The following is a 27,900-nucleotide window of genomic DNA, read 5'->3' as shown; positions in this document are numbered from 1 at the left end:
TGGACAAAAGTATTGGCACTGTTCGAAAAATCATGTGATGCTTCTCTAATTTGTGTAATTAACCGCACCTGTAACTTACCTGTGGCACCTAACAGATGTTGGCAATAACTAAATCACACTTGCAGCCAGTTGACATGGATTAAAGCTGACTCAACCTCTGTCCTGTGTCCTTGTGTGTACCTCATTGAGCATGAAGAAAAGAAAGAAGACCAAAGAACTGTCTGAGGACTTGAGAAACCAAATTGTGAGGAAGCATGAGCAATCTCAAGGCTACAAGTCCATCTCCAAAGACCTGAATGTTCCTGTGTCTACCGTGCACAGTGTCATCAAGAAGTTTAAAGCCCATGGCACTGTGGCTAACCTCCCTAGATGTGGACGGAAAAGAAAAATTGACAGGAGATTTCAATGCAAAATTGTGCGGATGTTGGATAAAGAACTTCGACTAACATCCAAACAAGTTCAAGCTGCCCTGCAGTCCGAGGGTACAATAGTGTCAACCCGTACTATCCGTCGGCGTCTGAATGAAAAGGGACTGTATGGTAGGAGACCCAGGAAGACCCCACTTCTTACCCCGAGACATAAAAACGCCAGGCTGGAGTTTGCCAAAACTTACCTGAAAAAGCCTAAAAGGTCCTTTACAAGTCTACGATTCTATGATTCTATAGTCTTCAAACAGAGGCTGGACAGACATCTGACTGGGATGATTTAGTGAATCCTGCTTTGAGCAGGGGGTTGGACCAGATGGCCCAGGAAGTCCCTTCCAACTCTACAATTCTATGATTCTATGATTCTCTGGTCAGATGAGACAAAAGTAGAGCTTTTTGGGCAAAGGCATCAAGATAGAGTTTACAGGAGAAAAAAGAGGCATTCAAAGAAAAGAACACGGTCCCTACAGTCAAACATGGCGAAGGTTCCCTGATGTTCTGGGGTTGCTTTGCTGCCTCTGGCACTGAACTGCTTGACTGTGTGCATGGCATTATGAAGTCTGAAGACTACCAACAAATTTTGCAGCATAATGTAGGGCCCAGTGTGAGAAAGCTGGGTCTCCCTCAGAGGTCATGGGTCTTCCAGCAGGACAATGACCCAAAACACACTTCAAAAAGCACTAGAAAATGGTTTGAGAGAAAGCACTGGAGACTTCTAAGGTGGCCAGCAATGAGTCCAGACCTGAATCCCATAGAACACCTGTGGAGAGATCTAAAAATGGCTGTTTGGAGAAGGCACCCTTCAAATATCAGGGACCTGGAGCAGTTTGCCAAAGAAGAATGGTCTAAAATTCCAGCAGAGCATTGAAAGAAACTCATTGATAGTTACCGGAAGCGGTTGGTCGCAGTTATTTTGGCTAAAGGTTGTGCAACCAAGTATTAGGCTGAGGGTGCCAATACTTTTGTCTTGCCCATTTTTGGAGTTTTGTGTTAAATGATCAATGTTTTGCTTTTTGCTTCATTTTCTTTTGTGTTTTTTCATTTAAGACAAATTAAATGAAGATAATAATACCAAAGAATTTGCGTTTGCAATCATTTTCAGGAAGAAACTGAGTATTATCTGACAGAATTGCAGGGGTGTCAATACTTTTGGCCACAACTGTAGATGGAAAAATAAAAAAGTTATGGCTCTGGGAAGAAGGGGAGCGAAAAACGAAAACGTAAAAATTAAAATACCTCCGGGGCTTAAGGGGTTAAATACATCTTTTTGCTGCAGCTTTGTTCTCAGACTGGATTTATCCCACACTATCAGATTCCTTAGTACCTAAATAATTGTTACAAGGGGTTAAAATAAAACCTCGGTCATTAAGGGGTTAAAATACAAACTGTGATTATATATATATACAGGTGCTTTTCACAAAATTAGAATATCATCAAAAAGTTAATTTATTTCAGTTCTTCAATACATAAAGTGAAACTCGTATATTCTATAGAGTCATTACACACAGAGTGATCTATTTCAAGTGTTTATTTCTGTTATTGTTGATGATTATGGCTTACAGCCAATGAAAACCCAAAAGTCATTATCTCAGTAAATAAGAATTCTTTATAACACCAACTTGAGAAATTATTTCAAAATCTGAAATGTTGGCCTACTGAAATGTATGTTCAGTAAATGCACTCAATACTTGGTCGTGGCTCCTTTTGCATCAATTACTGCATCAATGCGGCGTGGCATGGAGGCGATCAGCCTGTGGCACTGCTGAGGGGTTATGGAAGCCCAGGTTGCTTTGATAGCAGCCTTCAGCTCGTCTGCATTGTTGGGTCTGGTGTCTCTCATCTTCCTCTTGACAATACCTCATAGATTCTCTATGGGGTTAAGGTCAGGTGAGTTTGCTGCCAATCAAGCACAGTGATACTGTTGTTTGTAAACCAGGTATTGGTACTTTTGGCAGTGTGGACAGGTGCCAAGTCCTGCTGGAGAATGAAATTTACATCTCCAAAGAGCTTGTCAGCAGAGGGAAGCATGAAGAGCTCTAACATTTCCTGGTAGGCGGCTGCCCTGACTTTGGTCTTGATAAAACACCTTGTACCTACACCAGCAGATGACATGGCTCCCCAAACCATCAGTGATTGTGGAAACTTCACACTAGACCTCAAGCAGCTTGGATTGTGGCCTCTCCACTCTTCCTCCAGACTCTGGGACCTTGATTTCCAAATGAAATGCAAAATTTACTTTCATCTGAGAACAACACTTTGCACTCCAGCAGCAGTCCACTCCATGAGAATCTCTCCCCAAATTTTTAAATGGCGTTTCCTTAACAATCCTTTCAAGGCTGCGGTTATCCCGGTTGCATGTGCACCTTTTTCTACCACACTTTTTCCTTCCACTCAACTCTCCATCCATATGCTTGGATACAGCACTCTGTGAACAGCCAGCTTCTTTAGCAATGACCTTTTGTGGATTACCCTCCTTGTGGAGTGTATCAGTGACTGCCTTCTGGATATCTGTCAAGTCAGCAGTCTTCCCCATGATTGTGAAGCTACTGAAACAGACTAGGGGACTTTTTAAACACTTAGGAAGCCTTTGCTGTTTTTTTTTGTTAATTATTCTAATTTACTGAGATAATGACTTTTGGGTTTTCATTGGCTGTAAGCCATAATCATCAACATTAACAGAAATAAACATGTGAAATAGATCACTCTGTGTGTAATGACTCTATATAATAGATGAGTTTCACTTTTTGTATTGAAGAACTGAAATAAATTAACTTTTTGATGATATTCTAATTTTGTTTATATCTATATATACAAAACTTTACCAAATGTTAAAAAAATACCTTTAACTCACAAAAATATATTTAAATAATATGTAATTTAAGCTGAAACATTCCCTTTAAGACAAACATTTACTTTAAACTGGTCCTAAGCCAATTATTATTTTGTTAAATGAATGCAGAAATGATACCACTTTGTAAATATTTTAATTTGCATTTTGTGATAAAAAATAACTACTGTCTTAATAATTTCCTTTATAGACTATAGGGCAAAATACCCTGTAGTGGCACTAAGATTGCTTACAGGTCCATACTTTTTAATGAGTCTGTTCCTATGAGCTCATAGGCCTCTTTTAGATGAACGTGTTATTACACGTCTATTATACGGTCCTGAGGAATGGGCATAGAATTAAACAGTTTCCATCCATATTCATCAGTATTTGCATTGATTAGTTTTATTTTATATTGGGCGACAATAAAATTATCCTTTTTGTCTAATGGAAATAATAAAAATTACTGAATGTACTGATGAAAAAGTTGATCAAACACTGACAGAAAACTGATGAAATCCTTATGGGATACTGATCAACATATTTTCATTAGGCTATGCTCACACGTTGCTTATTTTGATGCATTGCAGCCAAAATCTGATCTCTTGGCAGCAAAAAGGATGCAGCTAAAAATTAGGTTTTGCTGCTTTTCTTGCTGCGTTTTTCAGGAACCCAAAGTTCAGCTTTTCTTCCATCTGGCAAACATAAACAATACAAGTAGAGATGAGCGAACCCGGGGTTCGTACCGGACAGTTAATGTAGGAGGCTAAATGCCAATGTTCGGAGTTCCGGGGGAAGTCCGGGAGAAGCGAAAAAATATTTTCCAGCTCAAAAGTTCGGGTCCCCCATTGTTTTCAATGTGGTTCGGGTTCTAGTACAAGTTCAGGTACAGTTCTGATATGTGAACCGAACTTTGGAATAGAGAACTCGTACTTCCCAGCGTCTGCTCACACCTAAACACAAGGTGTTAGGCCACCAATGCAAGAGTTATGTGAAATCGTAAAACATTTTGGGAAAAAAGCGAAATTTGATCAAATTATTTGGGGGATTTTTTTTTATTTATGTCTTAAAAATAGCGACTATTTAGAAAAAAATAGCTGGATTAATGCATGAAGCACAGTAATTAACTAAACTTCATGAAAAAATATACAATTGCAACCGTATAAACAGCAGGGGGTAGATGAATTGATAGTTTACTTTAACACATATCACTAATTTAATTAAACTGCACATGAAGTCAGGGGAAACAAAATCAGAAAAAAATTCTGTACCTGTGTTTTCGTTAAACACGCTGCAAAAACTGATTGCAGTGCTTTTGCACTACACATTGCTTTCTATGGGTGAAAAAAAATGCTGCAAAATCTCTGAAAGAAGTGACATGCTGCAGATTTCCACTTCAGTCAGGAAAATAAAACAATCTCTTTTGTTGGTACTATAAAAAACAGCTTTTAATTTGCATAACAAAACGCAGCAAAAAGGCAACGTGTGAACATAGTCTTAAGGGCCTTTTACACATAGTGGTCTCGCTACATGTGACTCTTACCTCTGACCGCCCCCCCCCCCGCTGGATATCGCTGATCGTGCGAGATGGTCCTGGTCCATTTCTCATCGCCGGCTTCCTGCTGGCGCCGACAAGCGACGCATGGACGCGGGCGGAAGACGTCATCAGAGCTGCGTGTGACAGGTAAGTAACGACCGCCGACCGCTGCTGCATCGCTGGTGAGATCTGCCTGACCGGGTCGTATCGTTGTCAGGATCGCTGGTGCATCGCTAAATGTAATGGGACCTTTGGGCTGTGTGCCCGCAATGATATTTTGGTGTGTTTTTACTGCATGAAAAATGCAGCATCTTACAGTTCCAGCAAAATGGATGGAATATACAGAAATCTCCTGCCCACTGAGCTTTTTTTTACTCAGTGCAAACTGACCTGCGGTGCGCGTTTCAAATCTGCAACATGTCAATTTTGCCTGTGGGTACTCTGAGTTTTATGTGCAGATTTTCCCCATATATTTGCATCAGATATGGAAAATCTCCAGGCATAAAATGCACCTGCATTTCTGCTGCAGATGCGCATCAAAACGCATGTGATCCACACATGACAATATCAATAAAGTTTTGTCAAAGCCAAATACCAAGAAATAGCAAATGCAAAGTAGCTTTTTTTAAAACATGACATAGCAAAAAGAGAAAAAAAGAGTAAAATATGCATGTAAAAAAACGCACTCAAATACGCAGTGAAAAAACGCAACTAATTGACATAATAGGTGCAGAAAATCTGCACCATCGAAACCTCATTTCTAGAATGTAGCCTAAAGCAGATAATGTCTATAAAGTGCTATAGAATTAATAGCGCTATATAAGTGAGTAAAATAAATAAATAAGGGCCCTGCCACATGTATTTAGGGGCTTTATGGCAGGATTACTTTACTGCATAGATGTGAAACCAACATATTACAGAACACACAAAAATATCTACCTAAGCTGTTATGAATGGGTCACCGAGGAGAAAAAAGCAAAACAAGCTAAGGCCTCTTTCACACTTCAGTTTTTTACAATCAGTCACAATCCGCCAGGTTTTGAAAAAAACGGATCCGCAATTTTCTTTTGAGGATCCGTTTTTTTCCCCATTGACTTACATTATTGGCGGATTGTGACGGATTGCCGTCCGTTGCATCAGTTTTTTTTGCGGATCCGCCAAAAGTTGCTGTCCGTCACCATCCTCAAAGATTTCAAAACGGAGCTTGCAACGTTTTTTTCCTCCAGACACTCATTTAACCCGAAATTCCTTCTGGGTGCCGGACAAAAAAAAAATTCTCTCTCTCTCCCTCCCTCCCTCTCTCTCCCTCTCTCTCTCACTCCCTCTCTCTCTCCCGCTCTCTCTCCCTCTCTCTCCCTCTCTCTCCTTTTCCAGGCTGCGATTCCTTTAAAATTCTTCATTTGTCGGATCCATCAAAAAAAAGGACAGGTGCCATCCGTTGTCATCAGTACTAAAACGGATCCTCCATCCGTCCTTTTGGCGGATTTTGACTGATGCAAAAAACTGAAGTGTGAAAGAGGCCTAAGCCACAGAAAACCAGAGTGGTTGGTAACTAGGCAGATTGCAGATCCCTGATCTTACCACACAACTAGCAGTAGCCGTGGAGCATGCCTACGATGAACCTAGACGCCTCGTCACGGCCGGAGGACTACATAAGCCTAAAGCAAGAAAAGGGAAAACTAACTACCCCAGAGCAGACCCCAAAGGAATAGATAGCCCCCACACATGTATTGACGGTAAAACAAGATGAAGGCACAAACACAGGCAGGAAAATAGGCTGAGCAAATGATGGGGCCCAAACTATCTAGACAGGAAAGGAAAGGGAATACACTGCAACCTGCAAAAAACCCTACAAAATAAAGTCCAACACTTCTGATAGCAAAATTAACCCTGAAGTCACTAGTCTTCTCCCACTATATCAGCACTCTGAAATATTCTGAGACAGAGCAAAAAGAGACCGAACTAGTAAGGGACAAAAAGCCAATTGGCAAAATACTGATATATAAGAGTGGAAATTCAGCTCAGCCCCCAGCCGGGGCTGGCGGACCACACAAAAAACTGTATAGACCAACAAAATCAAGTGTGAACATTAGCAGAAAAACTTAGCTTTAGATGATTGGAACAGAGCTGAAAACCAAGAGCTGACAAGCCAGAAGGAATCACCAGCAACTGAATAGGGCGTCGGCTGTCTTAAATCCAATCTGAGAATGCTGAGATCCAATCGTCATCCTCATTCTCAGGTGGCAGATCTCCACCGATCAAACCAGCTGCACCACCTCCCGTCACCACCAGAGGAAGTCCAGAAGGGGAACTCACAACTGGTGAACCAGAGAATGAACTCACAACAGTACCCCCCTTGAGGAGGGGGTCACCGAACCCTCATCCACGCCACCAGGCCGATCAGGATGGGCCCGGTGAAAAGCACGAACCAATCTATTGGCATGAATATCGGAGGCAGAGACCCAAGAATTATCCTCCTGACCATAACCCTTCCATTTGACCAAAAACTGGAGTCTCCATCTAACAAAACGAGAATCCAATAATTTCTCTACCTCATATTCCACATTGCCTTCGACCAACACAGGGTCAGGAGGTGCTGCCATAGGAACCACTGGCTCAACAAACCTCTTCAACAGAGATTTGTGAAATACGTTATGGATCTTGAACGTAACTGGAAGAGCCAATCGAAACGAAACAGGATTAAGAATTTCCAAAATCTTATAAGGACCAATAAATCTTGACTTAAATTTAGGAGATGCAACCTTCATAGGAATATTCTTAGACGACAACCAAACCATATCACCCACTTTAAACCGGGGACCAATGGTCCTATGCCGGTTGGAAAATCGCTGGGCCTTTTCCTGAGAGAGTGACAACTTATCCACCACTTGGTCCCATATCTGCTGCATTCTCTTAACCACAATGTCCTCACCTGGGCAGGACGAAGATTCCACTTGCCCTGAAGAGAATCGAGGATGAAACCCAAAATTACAGAAAAAGGGTGACATCAAAGTGGCAGAACTAGCTCTATTGTTCAGTGCGAATTTGGCAAAGGGCAAAAATGAGACCCAATCATCCTGATCAACAGATATAAAACATCTCAAATAAGACTCCAAGGTCTGGTTTGTTCTCTCAGTCTGTCCATTGGTCTGGGGATGAAACGCGGACGAGAAGGATAACTGAATTCCCAGATTGGAACAAAAGGCTTTCCAGAATCTGGAAACAAACTGGACTCCTCTGTCGGACACAATGTTCTCAGGAATCCCATGTAACCGAACCACCTGTTGTAAAAACGAGGGCACCAACTCAGCAGAAGATGGCAACTTTGGGAGTGAGAACAAGTCCCACAGGACTGTACAAAATTCCTGACGTCACGAGATAAGGCAGGCCACCAAAAGGACTGACTCACCAAATCTCTGGTACCAAAAATACCTGGATGACCAGCCAATGCGGAGCAATGAATTTCAGACATCACTCTCTTTCTCCACTGGTCAGGAACATACAATTTTCCCATAGGGCAATGCTCAGGTTTATCCTCCTGAAATTCCTCCAGGACGCGTCTGAAATCGGGCGAAATGGCAGAAAGAACTACCCCCTCACCTAGGATGGTAGTAGGCTCGGTCACACTAAGAGAATCAGGAAAGAAACTCCTAGAAAGGGCGTCTGCCTTAACATTCTTAGTGCCCGGAAGAAAAGAAACCACAAAATTAAAACACGTGAAAAACAAGGCCCATCTAGCCTGTCTAGGATTCAAGCGCTTGGCTGACTCCAGATAAATCAAATTCTTGTGATCGGTGAGGACCACAACTTGATGTCTAGCTCCCTCCAACCAATGTCTCCACTCCTCAAATGCCCACTTCATGGCCAACAATTCCCGATTCCCCATGTCATAGTTGCGTTCAGATGGGGAGAACTTTCGAGAAAAGAAGGCACAGGGATTCATCTTAGAAGTCACAGGGTCTTTTTGGGACAAAACAGCTCCTGCACCAATCTCAGAAGCATCTACCTCCACCTGAAATGGAAGTGAGACATCAGGTTGCCGTAAAACTGGAGCTGAAGTAAATCTCTGCTTAAGCTCCTGAAATGCTGAGATAGCCTCAGGAGACCAATTCAGCACATCAGCGCCCTTCTTGGTCAGATCAGTCAGTGGTTTGACAATACCAGAAAAAATACCTATAAATTTACGATAGAAATTAGCAAAACCCAAAAACTTCTGGAGGGCCTTCAAAGAAGTAGGCTGAACCCAATCATAAATGGCCTGTACCTTGGCCAGGTCCATTTCAATAGTCAATGAAGATAAGATAAATCCCAAAAATGAAAACCTCTGTACACCAAAGAGACATTTCGATCCCTTAACAAACAGGGAATTCTCTCTCAAAATCCGGAACACAGTCCGGACATGTTCCACATGAGAATCCCAATCACTAGAAAAGATCAAAATATCATCCAGATAGATGATCAAAAACTTATCCACAAAGTCACGGAAAATATAATTCATAAAGGACTGGAAGACAGAAGGGGCATTAGTGAGCCCAAAAGGCATCACTAGGTACTCAAAATGTCCCTCCGAAGTATTAAACGCCGTCTTCCATTCATCCCCGTGCTTGATGCAAATAAATTATACGCCCCCCTGAGGTCAAGCTTAGTAAACCAGCAGGCACTCTTAACTCTGGAGAATAAATCAGACATCAGAGGTAACGGGTACTGATATTTAACCGTCATCTTGTTAAGGGAACGATAATAAATACACGGTCTTAATGAACCATCTTTCTTGGCCACAAAAAAAACCCCAGCACCTAAAGGTGACGAGGATGCTCTAATATGACCCTTCTCCAATGACTCCTTAATATAGGATCGCATAGCATCATGTTCGGGTACTGATAAGTTGAAAAGCCGACCCTTGGGAAATTTACACCCAGGCATCAACTCAATTGCACCGTCATAACTCCTATGAGGAGGCAAAGACGCAGACTTGCTCTCACTAAATACATCAGAAAAATCGGCTAGATAATCAGGAATACCATGAGACTGAGGAGAGGTGGAGAAAACAGGAGCGTCTCTAAGAACACACTGACAACCCCAACTCACCACAGACCCAGATTTCCAATCCAAAACTGGATTATGAGTTTGCAACCAAGGAAAACCCAGAACAATAGTATCATGCAAACTATGCAGCACCAAAAATTTACAATTTTATTGGTGGTCTGGGGCAACCCGCATCGTCACCTGGGTCCAAAACTGAGGTTTATTCTCCGCCAAAGGATTAGCATCAATACCCCTCAAAGGAATAGGCGTCCGCAGAGGCGTCATGGAAAAACCACAACGTTTAGCAAAGTCCAAATCCATCAGATTCAACGCTGCTCCTGAATCCACAAAAGCCTTCGTGGAAAATGTGGATAAGGAGCAGATCAGTGTAATTGCCAAAAGAAAATTAGGTTGTATACTGCCCACAGCAAATGTGTGTGCAAAACGTTTCTCTCCTTTTGGGCAGACAGAAATAATATGAGAGACGTCTCCACAGAAAAAACACAGCTTATTACGCCTTCTAAACTCCTGACGTTGCGCCCTAGACAAAACTCTATCACATTGCATAGGTTCAGACATTTGTCCAAAAGGTGGCAACTCCTCTCGTGTAGTTTTGCGTTCGCGTAAACGCCGATCAATTTGAATGGCTAATGACATAGAATCGTCAAGACCAGAGGGAACAGGAAATCCCACCATAGTATCTTTTACGGTTTCTGACAAACCCTTCCGAAAGAGAGCTGCCAAGGCACCATCATTCCAGGTAGTAAGGACCGCCCACTTTCGGAATTTTTGACAGTATAGCTCTGCAGAATCCTGACCCTGGTTCAATGCCAATAGGGCTTTCTCAGCTTGATCAATAGCATTAGGTTCATCATACAACAACCCCAAGGCTTGAAAAAATGAATCCACATTAGTCAGAATAGGATCTTCAGGTGTCAAAGAAAACGCCCAATCCTGGGGATCGCAGCACAGCAAAGAGATGACAATTTTAACCTGCTGCGCAGAGCTCCCCGATGAATTAGGCTTCAAGGCAAGAAATAATTTACAATTATTCTTAAAATTAAAAAATTTAGACCGATCCCCAAAAAACACATCGATAGTAGGGATCCTTGGTTCAGCAGCATGTGAATGAGCGAGATAGGCGGAAATTCCCCGCACTTCAGCAGTGAGCTGCTCCACACGATCAGAAAATTGCTTAATCTCCATTTTAAAAAAAATCCTCCTACGGCCCCAGAGAAAAAGAGGAAAAAATATACATATAAAAAAAAATAAAATTCTGACACTTTTTTTTTACAATTCTTTCCTGCTTTTGAGTACTCTAGAATCTGCGGTATGGCTGGTGATTCTGTTATGAATGGGTCACCGAGGAGAAAAAAACAAAACAAGCTAAGCCACAGAAAACCAGAGTGGTTGATAACTATGCAGATTGCAGATCCCTGATCTTACCACACAACTAGCAGTAGCCGTGGAGCGTGCCTACGATGAACCTAGATGCCTCGTCACGGCCAGAGGACTACATAAGCCTAAAGCAAGAAAAGGGAAAACTAACTGCCCCAGAGCAGACCCCAAAAGAATAGGTAGCCCCCACACATGTATTGGCGGTGAAACAAGATGAAGGCACAAACACAGGCAGGAAAATAGGCTGAGCAAATGATGGGGCCCAAACTAACTAGACAGGAAAGGAAAGGGAAGACACTATCTGCAACCTGCAAAAACCCTACAAAAATAAAGTCCAACACTTCTGATAGCAAAATTAACCCTGAAGTCACTAGACTTCTCCCACTACATCAGCACTCTGAAATATTCTGAGACATTGCAAAAAGAGACCGAACTAGTAAGGGACAAAAAGCCAATTGGCAAAATACTGATAAATAAGAGTGGAAATTCAGCTCAGCCCCCAGCCGGGGCTGGCGGACCACACAAAAAACTGAATAGACCAACAAAATCAAGTGTGAACATTAGCAGAAAAACTTAGCTTTAGATGATTGGAGCAGAGCTGAAAACCAAGAGCTGACAAGTCAGAAGGAATCACCAGCAACTGAATAGGGCGTCGGCTGTCTTAAATCCAATCTGAGAATGCTGAGATCCAATCATCATCCTCATTCTCAGGTGGCAGATCTCCACCGATCAAACCAGCCACACCACCTCCCGTCACCACCAGAGGAAGTCCAGAAGGGGAACTCACAACTGATGAACCAGAGAATGAGCTCAGAACACTAAGCTGTGTCTATTGTAGCATTTCTTGGTGGAGTTTTCTATACTTTTTTAATGCATTTTCTAATGTCAATGAACCCACTATTACTTATCTGTCCAATCTATTTAGGATCAACTCCTATTTTTAGCTGCAAAAATGCATCTAAAACTACACCCTTCACTGATATGTCAGCCACACCTCAGGGCCTTTGCACACCTTGCAAATACTCTTCTGGATGAATGGGCAAAAAAAATCACACATACACTCTGTAAAATCTTGTAGGAAGCCTTCACAGAAGAGTGGAAGCTGTGTTGGCTGCAGAGGGAGGATCATCTCCATACTTATGCCTATGGAATCATAATGGCATGGCATAAATGTTTGAGAGATGAAAAATTAGCATTGCGTGCTGTAATGGAGGATGATTCACTGGTATTTCAAGGCGGTGGTCAAGTAATACTGGCAAAACCGGCTACATATGTGCAATTCATTCCTAATTATCCAAAATTGAAACCTATGAAAAAATTAAATCATAACCCTCACTCTTCCATTACTTCAATATTATTCCATATTGTTAAAAAATATACAGAAGAAAAGGTTATTGATGCCAAAATCATCACGTTCTTGATTAATAAAAACCCGATAATACCTTTTTTTAATTTTATTGAACATACATAAATCTTTACAGAATCCACCTGGTAGACATCAATGTTTCATCAATGGACTCCATACTACAGTATCTGCTCCATCCATCCTATTGAAAAAAGTACGACCACTGCTTAAAATGTTTACAAAATCTACCCCCTCATTTTTATTGGCTACTGCTCACTTTTTAAATTAGATAAAGAGTATATAAACACAATCTGAAACATTATTAGTAACATTGAATGTATGCAGTTTATATACGGTACCTCAATTGAACATCTAAAGGGCATAAAAGCAATTAAGTAACTATTAAACAATAGTAATTACACAGAAGTATAAAAATAATTCTTGGACATTTTAAAATTAGTGTTGAAAGAGAATTATTTAATGTTCCAGTACACATTTTATCAACAGGGGTGCGGTACTGCAATGGGCATGAATATCGCTCCTCCATACACAAACACATATGGCATGTTTGTAAAGGAATTTTTAAACTGTAATACATTAGTTCAAAACCATTGTATTTTTGGCCTTAATTCATTGATGATATTTTCAGCGTATGGAGGTGCAACCCTGGAGGTTAGGACCCTACAGTATATAAATCCAGTCTGGTGAAAGTTAGAATTCATTGTAAACTTGAGCATTGAAAAAAAAAATCACTTTTTAAAAAAATACAGTTTTACTAAAAAACAAGGATAACACTCTGACTACTGACTAATTTGTAAAATCAACATATTGTAACAGTTTATTAATTTTTTTCTATTAATTATCCACCACATCTGGAAAAGTTTCTACTATATTTACAATTTCAAAGAGGTTGCAGAATCATGACAAACCTCATTAGTTTAGAAAAGAAGATGAAATAAAATGAGTACAAAATTTAAAAATCAGGGCTATTCTGGAAAACTCTTAAAACAAGAGAGAAATTAACAAATCCAACTGAGAAATATAAAGCGAAAACAAATGTAAATATACAGTATATCACCCATGGTCTTATGTGATACTAACAAAATCATTAAAAACCATTAGAATGTACTGTCACGATCATATCCTAACATTAGCGAATTGCAACTCACAACTTTTATCTGTTATCGCAGTTTGGTCACATTAGAGACAAATTAGTAAGGGCAGATTTGGGAAATAACAAAAAAAGTGACAAAATTTTTTAAAACAAAGCCAAAAATTCAGACATTACCATGTTTAAACTGTACCCATTGTTCTAATGTCATTACAGAAGAATACTTCAACCCCCCCCCACATACTCAAACTTAATATAATTATTAGACATGTGACAGGAATATTGTGGTTCACATATTGAAATATTCCTGTGGATTAATATACGTGGCAAGAAACAACATCTCTATATATAAAAATGAATGTGTGTATCACCAACCAATCACGAAGCATCTTTCATTTCACCAGAGCTGTTCAAAAGAAGCTGAGCTGTCATTGGTTGCTATGAGCAACAGTTTTCCTTGCAACCAATCACTAAGCATCTCTCATTTCACCAGAGCTGGTTAAAAGAAGCTGAGCTGTGATTGGTTGCTATGACCAACAGTTTTACCACTTGACAACACCTCAGCAGACACTGACATGGTGGGAGAAATATAGCATCCCTGGGAACATAAGCTCCCAGCCATTGTCTGCCCCCCCTGAAAGGAGCAGAGAGCACATGACAGAAATGAATCCCCCCTCCCGTGCCCATATACCATCACACATCTTCCATCCCGTAGGCACATCTTCCCTCTTAAAGGGATCATTGGTATGGAGTCAGAGCAAATCCATCCAGCGCTTTGGTTTTGACCCCAAGACTCTCGTAAAGGGATCCCCGTTATGGAAGTTAGGACAGTTCCCCTCAGCTCTGTGGTTTTGACCCCAGGGTCTCTTAAAGGGATCATTGGTATGGAATTTAGGGCAAATCCACTCTGTGCTTTGGTACTGACCTCAGGCCCTTCTTAAAGGGATCTCCGGTATGGAAGTCAGGGCAAATCCATCCAGCGCTTTAATTCTGACCCCAGGCCTCTCTTAAATGGCTCCCCGGTATGGAAGTCAGGGCAATTGCCTTCAAATGCTCTGGTACTGACCCCAGGCTCTCTTAAAGGGATCTCCTGTATGGAAGTTAGGGCAAATCCCTCGGCGCTCTGATTCTGACCCCAGGGTTCTATTAAAGGGATCATTGGTATGCAAGTCAGGGCAAATCCACTCAGCGCTCTGGTTCTGACGCCAGGCCTCTCTTAAAGGGATCCCCAGTATGGAAGTTAGGACCGTTCCACTCAGCGCTCTGGTTCTGACCACAGGCTGATGGGATGATGTGGGATAGTAGTGATAGTTTTCCGGTGGCTCTGGCTGATGGGATGATGTGGGATATTAGTGGTAATAGTCTGGTAGCTCTGGCTGACAGGATGATGTGGGATATTATGGGTAGTAGTCCGGTAGCTCTAGCTGATGGGATGATGTGGGATATTATAGTGAATGTGGCTATGCAGAATGGGCAGGGCTCTACATTCAGCTTTATATATAGATATAATCATTATAACTTGTTATAACTAACAGTAGTTAGTTACTATGCCCGGGCAGCGCTGGGCTCTTCAGTTAGTTACTAATAAAAGAGAAATAGTCTAAACACAAATATAAAATTTGTCAGAACTGATTATTATTACTGATACAAGAGCGCTTTGAGAAGCGTAGACACATCATTTCTCAGTTGCGATTTCAGATCTTAGAAATAGTAAGGTAAAGGAGAGGATGAAATTGCATACAACTTCTGATAAAACGTCAGGATTTTAGATCCATAGGTTGCAATTATTGTGGTCAATGGCTATCCATACACATTAGATGGCTTGTTGGCCAGACAATGCTTCTATCAATAGCTATCTCAGCTGACACCGTCATACACAGGAGTGCTCGACCGATCGAGTGCTCCTGTGTTCTCTATGAGGAAGCCGCTGACTGACACAGCAGCCTGAAATCAGTCATGTGCGATAGACTTCTCTCCTGACCATCAGTCAGCGGGTGGACCCATACACATTAGACCATCGGCCAAACCCGTCGATATCAGTGAGTTCAGCCGACATTGATCAAATGTCTAATGGGACCATAATGGTTTAAATCATGAATACGAAATAATGAGCTTTGTTTATATCGGCTTCTCTTTGTCTCTCTTCCTCTCCCCCGATAAACCCTCCCTTCCTACATGTCTATGACACTTATACGTTAGGCACTTTATTTCCAGTTGTGTCTTTTAACTGCTTTGATGCCAGACTTTGTAGAAGACTAAGAGCCCCGTCACACATAGCGATCTCTGCTGAGTCACAAGTTTTGTGACGTAACAGCGATCTCACCAGCGAGATCGCTGTGTGTGACAGCGATCAGTGACCGACCCCCCTGCCGGTATCTCTGATCGCTGTAGGAAAGCCCTGGACATTTTTTTGGTCGCTGGTCTCCCGCTGGCCAGCACGCATGGCTGCGTGTGACAGGCGGGAGACCAGCGATCAGCTGGTAACTAGGGTAAAGGCTGGGTTTCTAAGCACGGCGCTGTGCTTAGAAACCCTCTGTGTACCTTAGTTACCAGCGCGCTGATGCAGGGAGCTGGTAACTAAGATATACATTGGGTTTCTAAGTGACGCACATCCCTTAGAAACCCGATGTGTACCTTAGTTACCAGCTCCCTGCATCAGCGTGCTGGTGTTGCCCCTGAAACAGCTGTCTGTGGATGGATACCTAGCCTTGGTATTTCCCTTGTCATATCTGTAAACGAGCTGGATATCGACTTAAAGGGAAGGTGCCATCCCAAAAAAAATTTTTCAGCAATTGAAAAAATGTAAAGAATTAATGTTTACATTTTCTTAAAAAATATTATCATTTGTTTTTAATTTTGTAAAATATGAAAAATAATTTTAAAAAGTTTGGCATTTCCACTTGTTAACACTAGGGGGAGCAGATACTGAAATTTGGCACAAAAATCTTGTGTACAACTAGCTCACATTACTGTCCTGCAGTAATTATGGGTGTACAGTGTCCATGATGTTTGATTTTGATATATGATCATGCCCTAAAATGGACACTGTATGGGCGGAATCTGCTGACATGGGTGTGGTGTCACTCCTCTCCTCCCCTACTGGGTGCTTGCTAAGGGAAAAGAGAGAATGACATTTAGGAACACAGTGAGCAGCCATTTTGATGGGGCCTGCAAAGTTACTGACTGACTGCACGTAAAGTCTGGATCAGAACAGGCCATCAATCAGCAGAAATGTTTCCTGGATTTCTGTGGAGCAGACAAGCAGACGGTCCATCCATGTGTATAAAACACAGCGCTCTATGTACAATCCCTGGCACCGAACAGGGTGCCCCCCACAGACCAGCACACTGCTCTCCTGAAATACTCTGTGCTGCTGTCACCCTGCTCCTTCCACCATATATCGGGCCCCTGTCACCTCGCTTTCACACATTGCCAGGACGGGATCTGAGGAGAGGAATGAGGTCTTCGGTCACCGAGGATGGCAGGCAGCAAGGATTCTGGGAGCAGGGTGACAGCAGCACAGAGTATTTCAGGAGAGCAGTGCGCTGGTCTATGGGGGGCACAGAGGGAGATATATGGTGGAGAGAGCAGGGTGACAGCAGCACAGAGTATTTCAGGAGAGCAGTGCGCTGGTCTATGGGGGGCACACAGAGAGATATATGGTAGAGGGAGCAGAGTGACAGCAGCACACAGTATTTCAGGAGAGCAATGTGCTGGTCTATGGGGGGCACAGAGGGAGATATATGGGGGAGGAGCAGGGAGACAGCACCACAGAAATCCAGGAAACATTTCTGCTGATTGATGGCCTGTTCTGATCCAGACTTTGCATGCAGAGACCCCATTCCCCTCCTCAGATCCTGTCCTGGCGATGTGTGAAAGCGAGGCGACAGGCGCAGTCTGGGGTGATGCTGGGAAGCAGGCTGGGGGGGAATGGAGCCATACAGTAATGATAAAAATGAGACCCCTCTCTTCAGCTGCTTCACCAGCCCTCCCCTGACTGCACCTGACTATTACCCCCCTGACCCGTGTGCAGGTGCTCAGCCAGAACCACCCTAGAATGGGTCCCCTTTTAGCAGATCACAAATAATACTGCCATATACTTCACACACAATGCCGCCATATAGATCATACACAATACCACCATGTAGATCACACATAAAACCAGCAGGGTGACAGCAGCACAGAGTATTTCAGGAGAGCAGTATCACACGGCAGAGAATTAGATACACGGCTCAGCAGACAGTATCACACAGGAGAGGATTAGATACATGGCTCAGCAGACTGTATCACACAGGATAGGAATAGATACACGGCTCAGCAGACAGTATCACACAGGAGAGGATTAGATACACGGCTCAGCAGTCAGTATCACACAGGAGAGTATTAGATACACGGTTCAGCAGTCAGTATCACACAGGAGAGGATTAGATACACGGCTCAGCAGACAGTATCATACAGGAGAGGATTAGATACACGGCTCAGCAGTCAGTATCACACAGGAGAGGATTAGATACACAGCTCAGCAGACAGTATCACACAGGATAGGATTAGATACACGGCTCAGCAGACAATATCACACAGGATAGGATTAGATACACGGCTCAGCAGTCAGTATCATACAGGAGAGGATTAGATACACGGTTCAGCAGTCAGTATCACACAGGGGAGGATTAGACACATGGCTCAGCAGACAGTATCACACAGGAGAGGATTAGATACACAGCTCAGCAGTCAGTATCACACAGGATAGGATTAGATACACAGCTCAGCATACAGTATCATACAGGAGAGGATTAGATACACGGTTCAGCAGTCAGTATCACACAGGGGAGGATTAGACACATGGCTCAGCAGACAGTATCACACAGGAGAGGATTAGATACACGGTTCAGCAGTCAGTATCACACAGGAGAGGATTAGATACACGGCTCAGCAGGCAGTATCACACGGGAGGATTAGATACACGGTTCAGCAGTCAGTATCACACAGGGGAGGATTAGATACACGGCTCAGCAGGCAGTATCACAGGAGACAGTATTACAGATATGCCCACACTGGTGAAACTTCCAGCCCCCCCCCAATTATACACTAGACTATGGGCTGTATATGTCACTGTCCTCCTCAGACAGCCATAAAATCTCTCATAAAAGCAAAGGTGTCAGATTACCGGAGATCCCTGGGGCTGTGAGTGAGGAGGCGGAGACAGATCAGGAGGACAGTGGAGCTGGAGCAGGAAGCACGGTGCAGAAAGTGGAGCTCAGCAGATAGCACTGGGCTACAGTAAAATGGCCCCCAGCCACACCTACAGCAGTGAATGGTGCAGCCGACAGGGGCGTGCCCAGTTCACTGCTAATGAGGCTGCATGGTGGGGTCGGGAGCCGACCGCAGTCTCCTATGTCCAGGGACGGCCATATTTGCAGACTGTATGAGTCCTCCACAGATCTGCAAATCAAGATGGCAGCGCCCAGTGGCTACATTAAAACATTATTACAAACAAACCATAAATCCTGGTCAGTACAACATTTGCTTTAACAACATGTTTTGTTACTTACTCTTTTTTTGCAAATTATATAAAATTGCGGCACCTTTCCTTTAAAGGGCCACTTAATATGGTGGTTTCCGAAAGGAGACACTCCTTGGCTGGGTCCTTCCCTGGAGGAAGATCTGGCTAGTCCCGTGTTTGAGACTCTTAAATGAGGCTCCACGGACTTTATTTGCATATTCGTACCTTTGCTTTCAGGATGATAGAATCTGTGGAGAAATTACATCAGTGCTATCCTCTTGTAGAATCTGTGGAGAAATTACATCAGTGCTATCCTCTTGTGATGTGGGGATTAGCAGGATATGGAGAATGGTAAGGAATTTTATAATAAAGCAAATTACAAAAGTGGTTAGGGCTTAAAAGAAATATTTATAAGGGCATTATAGGTATTGACCAACGTTTTTAAATCGTTTATGACCCTGATTCATCAAGACCGACGGGAACAACGCCAATCTTGTTGAAGTGGCATTTTACAATCAGACACTCCTGATTCAGAGGCGAATTAAGAGCGTCTGACAAGTGGTGTGATCATCGGCACTAATCTTACTTCAGTCAAAGACTGGAGTAATATTTCTGCCAAAAGGAACTCCATAACTGGTCAAGAATTAGACAAGCTGGCCATCCAGCCCCAGTACCACTCAGTTTGAAAACGCCAAAAGTCACATTATTTTGAGATGTCTCAGAGCAGTTAATGCATTCACTTTTATGTATTAGGTCAGGGGCTCATGTCTCCAAAAATAGTCATAATTAGAGTTGAGCGATACCGTCCGATACTTCAAAGTATCGGATCGGAATGGATCGGCCGATCTTAAAAAAAAGTATCGGTATCGCCGATTCCGATACCGGAAGTCCCATTCAAGTCCATGGGACTTCCGGTATCGGAATAAGAAAAACCCTGTTTTTGCCTTGTACAGCCTCTCTGGGGTCTGTACGGGCCTTTCGGGGGGCTGTGCCGGCCTGCCAGGGGGTCTGTGCAGGCTCCGGTGGTCTGTGCCGGCCTGCCGGGGGGCTGTGACGGCCTGCCGGTGGTCTGTGCAGGCTCCGGTGGGCTGTGCTGGCCTGCCGGGGGGCTGTGCCGGCCTGCCGGGGGGCTGTGCAGGCTCCGGGGGGGCTGTGCCGGCCTGCCGGGGGGGCTGAGCCGGCCTGCCGGTGGTCTGTGCAGGCTCCGGGGGGCTGTGCCGGCCTGCCGGGGGGCTGTGCCGGCCTGCCGGTGGTCTGTGCAGGCTTCGGGGGTCTGTGCAGGCATCGTCCGATGGGACTACAAGTCCCATTGGGCGATGCCTGCTACCATGACAGTGATTGACACATTAGCCAATGATGGGACAGTAGTAGTCCCATCATCCGGCTAATGTGTTGAATGTAAAAAAAAAAATAAAAAAATAAAAAAATTACATGCTACATACATACAACATGCATACTACATGTAACATACATACTACATATATACTACATGCAACATGCATACTACATACATGCTACATTCATACTACATACTACATACATGCTACATTCATACTACATATATACTACATGCAACATACATACTACATATATACTACATGCATGCAACATACATACAACATATATACTACATGCATGCAACATGCATACTACATATATACTACATGTAACATACATACTACATATATACTACATGCATACTACATACATGCTACATACTACATGCATGCTACATACATACTACATGCATGCTACATACATACTACATGCATACTACATGCATGCTACATACATACTACATGCATGCTACATACATACTACATGCATGCCACATACATACTACATGCATGCTACATACATACTACATATATACTACATGCATGGTACATACATACTACATGCTACATACATACTACATACATACTACATGCATGCTACATACATACTACATGCTACATATATACTACATACATACTACATGCATGCTACATACATACTACATGCATGCTACATACATACTACATGCATGCTACATACATACTACATGCTACATACATACTACATACATACTACATACATACTACATGCATGCTACATACATACTACATGCATGCTACATACATACTACATGCATGCTACATACATACTACATGCATGCTACATACATACTACATGCATGCTACATACATACTACATACATACTACATACATACTACATGCATGCTACATACATACTACATGCATGCTACATACATACTACATGCTACATACATACTACATATATACTACATACATGCTACATACATACTACATGCTACATACATACTACATACATACTACATGCATGCTACATACATACTACATGCTACATATATACTACATACATACTACATGCATGCTACATACATACTACATGCATGCTACATACATACTACATGCTACATACATACTACATACATACTACATGCATGCTACATACATACTACATGCTACATATATACTACATACATACTACATGCATGCTACATACATACTACATGCATGCTACATACATACTACATGCTACATACATACTACATACATACTACATGCATGCTACATACAATACATTCATACAATACATACATAGACATACAGTACATATAACATAGAGTAACATACTTACCAATACTTGTCACATTGTTCCCCGAAGCCATTGTCTTTTACGGAATAAATATTAACATAACAAACCACAAAAATACTCACCCATGATCCGAAGCAGTCCACGAGTGTGTCCCACGACGATCTTGGGTAGAGAACTGCAGCATCAGCTGATGCTGCCGTTCTCTACGGGCTGCAGGAATCCAATGACGGAAGGTAGGTATCCTTCCGCACTGTATTCCTCCGCCATTTAAAAAAAAAAAGTCCCTAGTCTCACTTTATGCCATTGCTGTGTGGGAAAGCAATGGCATAAAGTGAGACTAGGGACTTTTTTTTTTTAAGTGGCGGAGGAATACAGTGCGGAAGGATACCTACCTTCCGTCATTGGATTCCTGCAGCCCGTAGAGAACGGCAGCATCAGCTGATGCTGCAGTTCTCTACCCAAGATCGTCGTGGGACACACTCGTGGACTGCTTCGGATCATGGGTGAGTTTTTTTGTGGTTTGTTATGTTAATATTTATTCCGGAAAAGACAATGGCTTCGGGGAACAATGTGACAAGTATTGGTAAGTATGTTACTCTATGTTATATGTACTGTATGTCTATGTATGTATTGTATGTAGCATGCATGTAGTATGTATGTAGTATATATGTGGTATGTATGTAGCATGTAGTATGTATGTAGCATGTATGTAGTATGTATGCAGTATATATGTGGTATGTATGTAGCATGTAGCATGCATGTAGTATGTATGTAGTATGTATGTAGTATGTATGTAGCATGCAGTATGTATGTAGCATGCATGTAGTATATATGTAGTATGTATGTAGCATGTAGTATGTATGTAGCATGCATGTAGTATGTATGTAGTATGTATGTAGTATGTATGTGGTATGCATGTAGTATGTATGTAGCATGCATGTAGTATATATGTGTTATGTATGTAGCATGTAGTATGTATGTAGCATGCATGTAGTATGTATGTAGTATGTATGTAGTATGTATGTGGTATGTATGTAGCATGTAGCATGCATGTAGTATGTATGTAGTATATATGTGGTATGTATGTAGCATGTAGTATGTATGTAGCATGCATGTAGTATGTATGTAGCATGCAGTATGTATGTAGCATGCATGTAGTATATATGTAGTATGTAGTATGTATGTAGCATGCATGTAGTATATATGTAGTATGTATGTAGCATGTAGTATGTATGTAGCATGCATGTAGTATATATGTAGTATGTATGTAGCATGTAGTATGTATGTAGCATGCATGTAGTATATATGTGGTATGTATGTAGCATGTAGTATGTATGTAGCATGCATGTAGTATGTATGTAGTATGTATGTAGTATATATATTTTTTATTTTTTTTTAACATTTAACACATTAGCCGGATGATGGGACTACTACTGTCCCATCATTGGCTAATGTGTCAATCACTGTCATGGTAGCAGGCATCGCCAGATGGGACTTGTAGTCCCATCGGACGATGCTTCCACAGACCCCCGGACATCAGCACAGCCCCCCGGCAGGCCGGCACAGCCCTCCGGCAGGCCGGTACAGACCCCCACAGGGTGCACAGACCACCGGCAGGCCGGCGCAGCCCCCAGGCAGGCCGGTACAGACCCCGGGCAGTCCACACAGCCCCCCGGCAGGCCAGCACAGCCCCCCGGCAGGCCAGCACAGCCCCCCGGCAGGCCGGCAGAGACCCCCGGAAGGCCCAAAATGACGGCGCATCATGATGCGCACACACCGCGCATCATGATGACGTCATTTCGGCTGTCAATCAACTTTGAACTTCTGATTCCGATGCCGACTTCCGATATTGAAAAAATATCAGAAGTCGGTATCGGAATTCCGATACAGCAAGTATCGGCCGATACCCGATACTTGCGGTATCGGAATGCTCAACACTAGTCATAATGTTCTGGGGCTTAGTTTGTTCATAAGTCCTTAGTTGTCTTTTTTTTTTCTTTACAGCACAGACATCTCTGATTTAAAATTCGAAGGGGATGTAAATCATAGAGGAATGGGTGTAAAAAAAAAGCAGGTCACTGTGACTCTTCACCACCTTAGCACTGGCTTTATGGCTCCTCTTTACAAATAATACATTCTAAGATAAAGAGTCTTTTTTAGCAACAGTGCGAAAAAATAAATGTTTTAAAAAAATTATTATGAAATTTTCTGAGTTAAATGAGATGTAAACTCTTCCTGACCGGGAATTTTTTCAGTTTCTGCACTTTCTTTTTTTCCTTCCCTTCTTTCAAGAGCCATATTTTTTTTTCCAAATATAAGATAACTGGCACATGTAAATCCAATAATACATTAAATTAAACAAAAAGCTACAATAATCATAAATATAATTAAAAATGAATATTATATAAAACACTGCCACGGGGGCCCTCGCGGATGTAAATATAAAAAAAACTAGAATAAAAAAAATTCTAATACCAGTAAATAGACACAAGTAATATATCATACTGGAAACATAATATACAATGTGCAAAAGAAAATATCTGCATGATATCCAATTAGCATTGGAATAAAACCAACAATTGCACAGATAGAATAAGGTGCTAATACAGCCATGTGAACCGGGACTTAGGAGAAAATACTTTTTAACACAAGTATCAAATATAAGTCATTTTCTCATAATAGCTTCCCTTTAAAAAAAAAGGAAGGACAAAAATACACAGTATACAAAAAAAAAGAAATTTTCACATTCTAATTCTATTGACGTATTTTATTAATATATTCAGAAAAGCCATTGAATGTGGATGATTTTAGTAGTACAGTAACAATAGTAGAAATCAATTATATATTTTATTTTTCTGTATCACAGGGCTATTTGTAAAGGTGATTATTATTTTCTATTTTATTCAAATATTATCCAGAGTATTTAATGGTACTAGTTGTAGGCCACGTTCAGTATTTGGTCAGTATTGTACATTAGTATTTGTAAGCCAAAACCAGGAGTGGGTGATAAATACAGAACTGGTGACGTGTTTCTATTATACTTTTCCTGGTTTTGGCTTACAAATACTGATGTAAAATACTGACCAAATACAGAACGTGATCTAAGGGTTAAAGTTGATCTGTCACCAGATTTCACAATACAAAATAAATAGATAGATCTCTTAAAGGAGCCTGTCACCAGGTTTTTCCAGTATGAGGTAAGACCAATGTCTTTGGGGGCTAATGTACGGCATTCTATAATGCTGTATATATGCCGCCAATCCGGCCTGCAAGACAAGAAAAAGGCCTTTTATATTACACACCTACAGGGTGGTCAGGTCTGATGGGCGTTGCTGTCTTGGTCCGCTGCTTCCCTTCTTTTTGCAATGCCATCCTCCATTTTTGCTTCATGTGGATGCCACGTCCTACGTCATCCACACAGCGATCATCACGCTCCTGCGCAGGTGTACTCTGCCCTGACTAATACTGCAGTGCGCATGAGCTCTTTCACTTTTCCCGACGCATGCGCACTGCAGTACTTGTGACAGGTTCCCTTTGAGCCTCATTACATTGGTGTAGCTACATTACAAAAAGTAATAATAGTAGTATAATGCTTTGTGAGAGTTTTCCTGCCTAAATTAAAATGGATATTTTAGTGGGCCAGGTCTATCTGAGCACTTTAAATGCTCATTTTAATTTAACATGAATTTTCACAGTAGGAACACCAGACAAATAAATTGGTTTTAGGTTATGTATGTAATAATTTATTTAATTCCTATTGTGAAATCTGGTGACAGATCTTCTTTAACACTAGAACTACCGGAGGGGTCATTTTGACCCTTCTGCTATTTCTTTTTCCTATAATTTCTAAAATTTTAACAAATGAGTTCTGACTTTTTGTGACTTTTATTTATTCATGGTAGTGTATATTTTAAGACACAAAAATGAATTGTAACTTTTTCAGGGGCCCGGATTTTACAATTCATACCTATAAGTACTGAAGGGGTCAATTTGACCCCATACATAAAAGTAGTAGGCAAGTCACCTAATATTACAGAGTACAGAAAATCACAGTGCTTCTCCCTAGTTGTAGAGTGTAATTGTATCTTTGCATATCAGGGATGATTCTGCATTTTGTTTTGTCTAAACTTCTCTGAACATGTTTGATCCATGTCTCTTGTAGCGATTTCTGTCTGCACTTCAGTAGCAAACATTACAGTTGAAGCTACAACTCTGCATGTTTGTACAGTGTCGTTTTATTACTTCTGCGATCTTACAAGTCCCTTTTTGCGACGTATATTTGAAGCATGAGTAAGCAGAGGGGTCTGACAAGTGATGAAATTTTGAAATGTCTTCAGAATTTATCTGATAATGAGTCAGAAGAAGTGGCCCATCATCCGCAATGTCTGAACCACAAACAAAAGGACAAGAAATCCGCCAGCGTCGAAAATGTGGAGTTGGAAGATGCAACGAAAACAAAACAACTAAAACTTGTGCAAGCTGTAACAAACCAGTTTGTGGAAAATGCAATGGGAAAGTGGAAGAAAGTACTGTTTGTGTTAACTGTTGGACACCGCATGCTATGACCATGTAAAAGGAAAATGCGTGCTGTACTTGATCTTAACACTGTTCCTACTAAGTTAAAATAAATGTTATTTAATTTGTTGGCAACAAAAAAGTTAATTTTACTCCAGAGTCAGTACTTTTGAATGGGGGTCAAAATGACCCCTAATGGTAGTTATAGGTATTATGAACCATGCGGTAGTTCTAGTGTTAACCCCTTACCAACATTGGACATAAAGCATTTTTTTAAAGTTTTGTCAACTTTTTTTTAAATAACAGAATCTGTATTAAAAAGAAAAAATAGAACTCTTGCAGCCATTTTCACACCGCCCACAGGGGCTTTTTCAGCTCTATTTTCAATTGTTTCAGGAAACAACACTTGTACATTAACCACAATGGTTAGATCCAGTTTCTATCTTTTGTATTGATGTGTCCAATGGGAGTGTGCAAAAGTCATAGTAAAGGGCGTGGAAGAGGATCAGCTGTGACATCTCCTATTGTGATTTTTGGATCCTGTGTCATCAGTTTTGTATAGAGGGGTTACCTGTTTTTGTAATTATGCCTGTAATAAAAATAAACTTGCTAAAAAGTCATCCTCAAAAAGCAAGAAGTATCAATCTTGAAAAAAAAAGTTTCAGTGTCCAGTGTAGAAACTGCAAGGTTGGTAATTTCATTGTTTTAATACAAAACGTAATATTAAAAAGAAAATGTCAATTTTTTTTAAAGAAATACATGTAAGGCTAGTTTCACACTAGCGCCGTTTTGTGCAGTGATTTGTGCGCACTTGAAACGCACTGAAAAATCGCTTGTCAACGCAAGGATTTTTTGACGCATTAGTGTGCACATGACAACAAAAATATGCAGCGTTTGTATGTGTTTTCATGCGTTTTTGCATGCGTTTGCTTTTTTATGCTCATACGTTGTCTAGGTGTCACATTTCTCAGGATGAAAATCGTTGCAAAATTCTTGAAACAGACTCCACCAATGGGACATCAGTGGGCGTGTCTCGTGGGAAATCTTTATATATACCCTGTTTGCAGCTCAATTCTTCAGATTTGCTTGCTTTTTCCTTTGTCAACATGGATCTGCACTGGAAGAGTTTTCACTTCAACTTGGATCTGGACATCGCGATAACTCAGACTTATGCAGTTGCTTGCCAGCAACAAAGGGAGAGAGAAACAGCGAAGATGGCAGTGGCGGCGTTTGTGTATACATCCGATTGTTGAACTCCTGGAGGGCCGTGGAGTGTACCACACCCTCTACAGCGAGCTCCAGGCAAACCCAGAGAAATTTAGTGACTATACCCGGATGTCCCAAGAAAGCTTCAGGGATTTGCTTGCTCGTGTCCAAGAAGCCATCCGGAGACAGGACACACAGCTCCATCATGCGATTCCTCCTGAGGAACGGCTCCTGGTCACATTAAGGTACGTAATATTTTAAAACCAATGCCTGCATAATTTTCTTTGTTCTGCCATGTAATATTCCATAGCCTGCAGAATTTTTGTTCTGCCATGTAGTAAACAAAAGCCTGCAGAATTATTGTTCTGCTATGTAGTAAACAAAA

General features: G+C 41.7%; 1 protein-coding gene across 1 annotated transcript in view; it reads right to left on the bottom strand.

The window, feature by feature from the left end:
• The window catches only part of CCNJ (cyclin J), a 122,412-nt gene extending 103,554 nt beyond the window's left edge, over window positions 1-18,858 (bottom strand). The window contains exon 1 of the mRNA XM_073546546.1: window positions 18,836-18,858. The gene's annotated coding sequence lies outside the window, so the exon portion shown is untranslated. The remainder of the gene's footprint in view (window positions 1-18,835) is intronic.
• Window positions 18,859-27,900: the final 9,042 nt, after the last annotated feature.

The sequence above is a fragment of the Dendrobates tinctorius genome, unplaced genomic scaffold (assembly GCF_039654945.1).
Source record: "Dendrobates tinctorius isolate UK_male_01 unplaced genomic scaffold, ASM3965494v1 ptg000147l, whole genome shotgun sequence".
NCBI lineage: Eukaryota > Metazoa > Chordata > Amphibia > Anura > Dendrobatidae > Dendrobates > Dendrobates tinctorius.
Note: the sequence above shows the minus strand (reverse complement) of the source record. Positions and strands in the feature narration are given on the sequence as shown.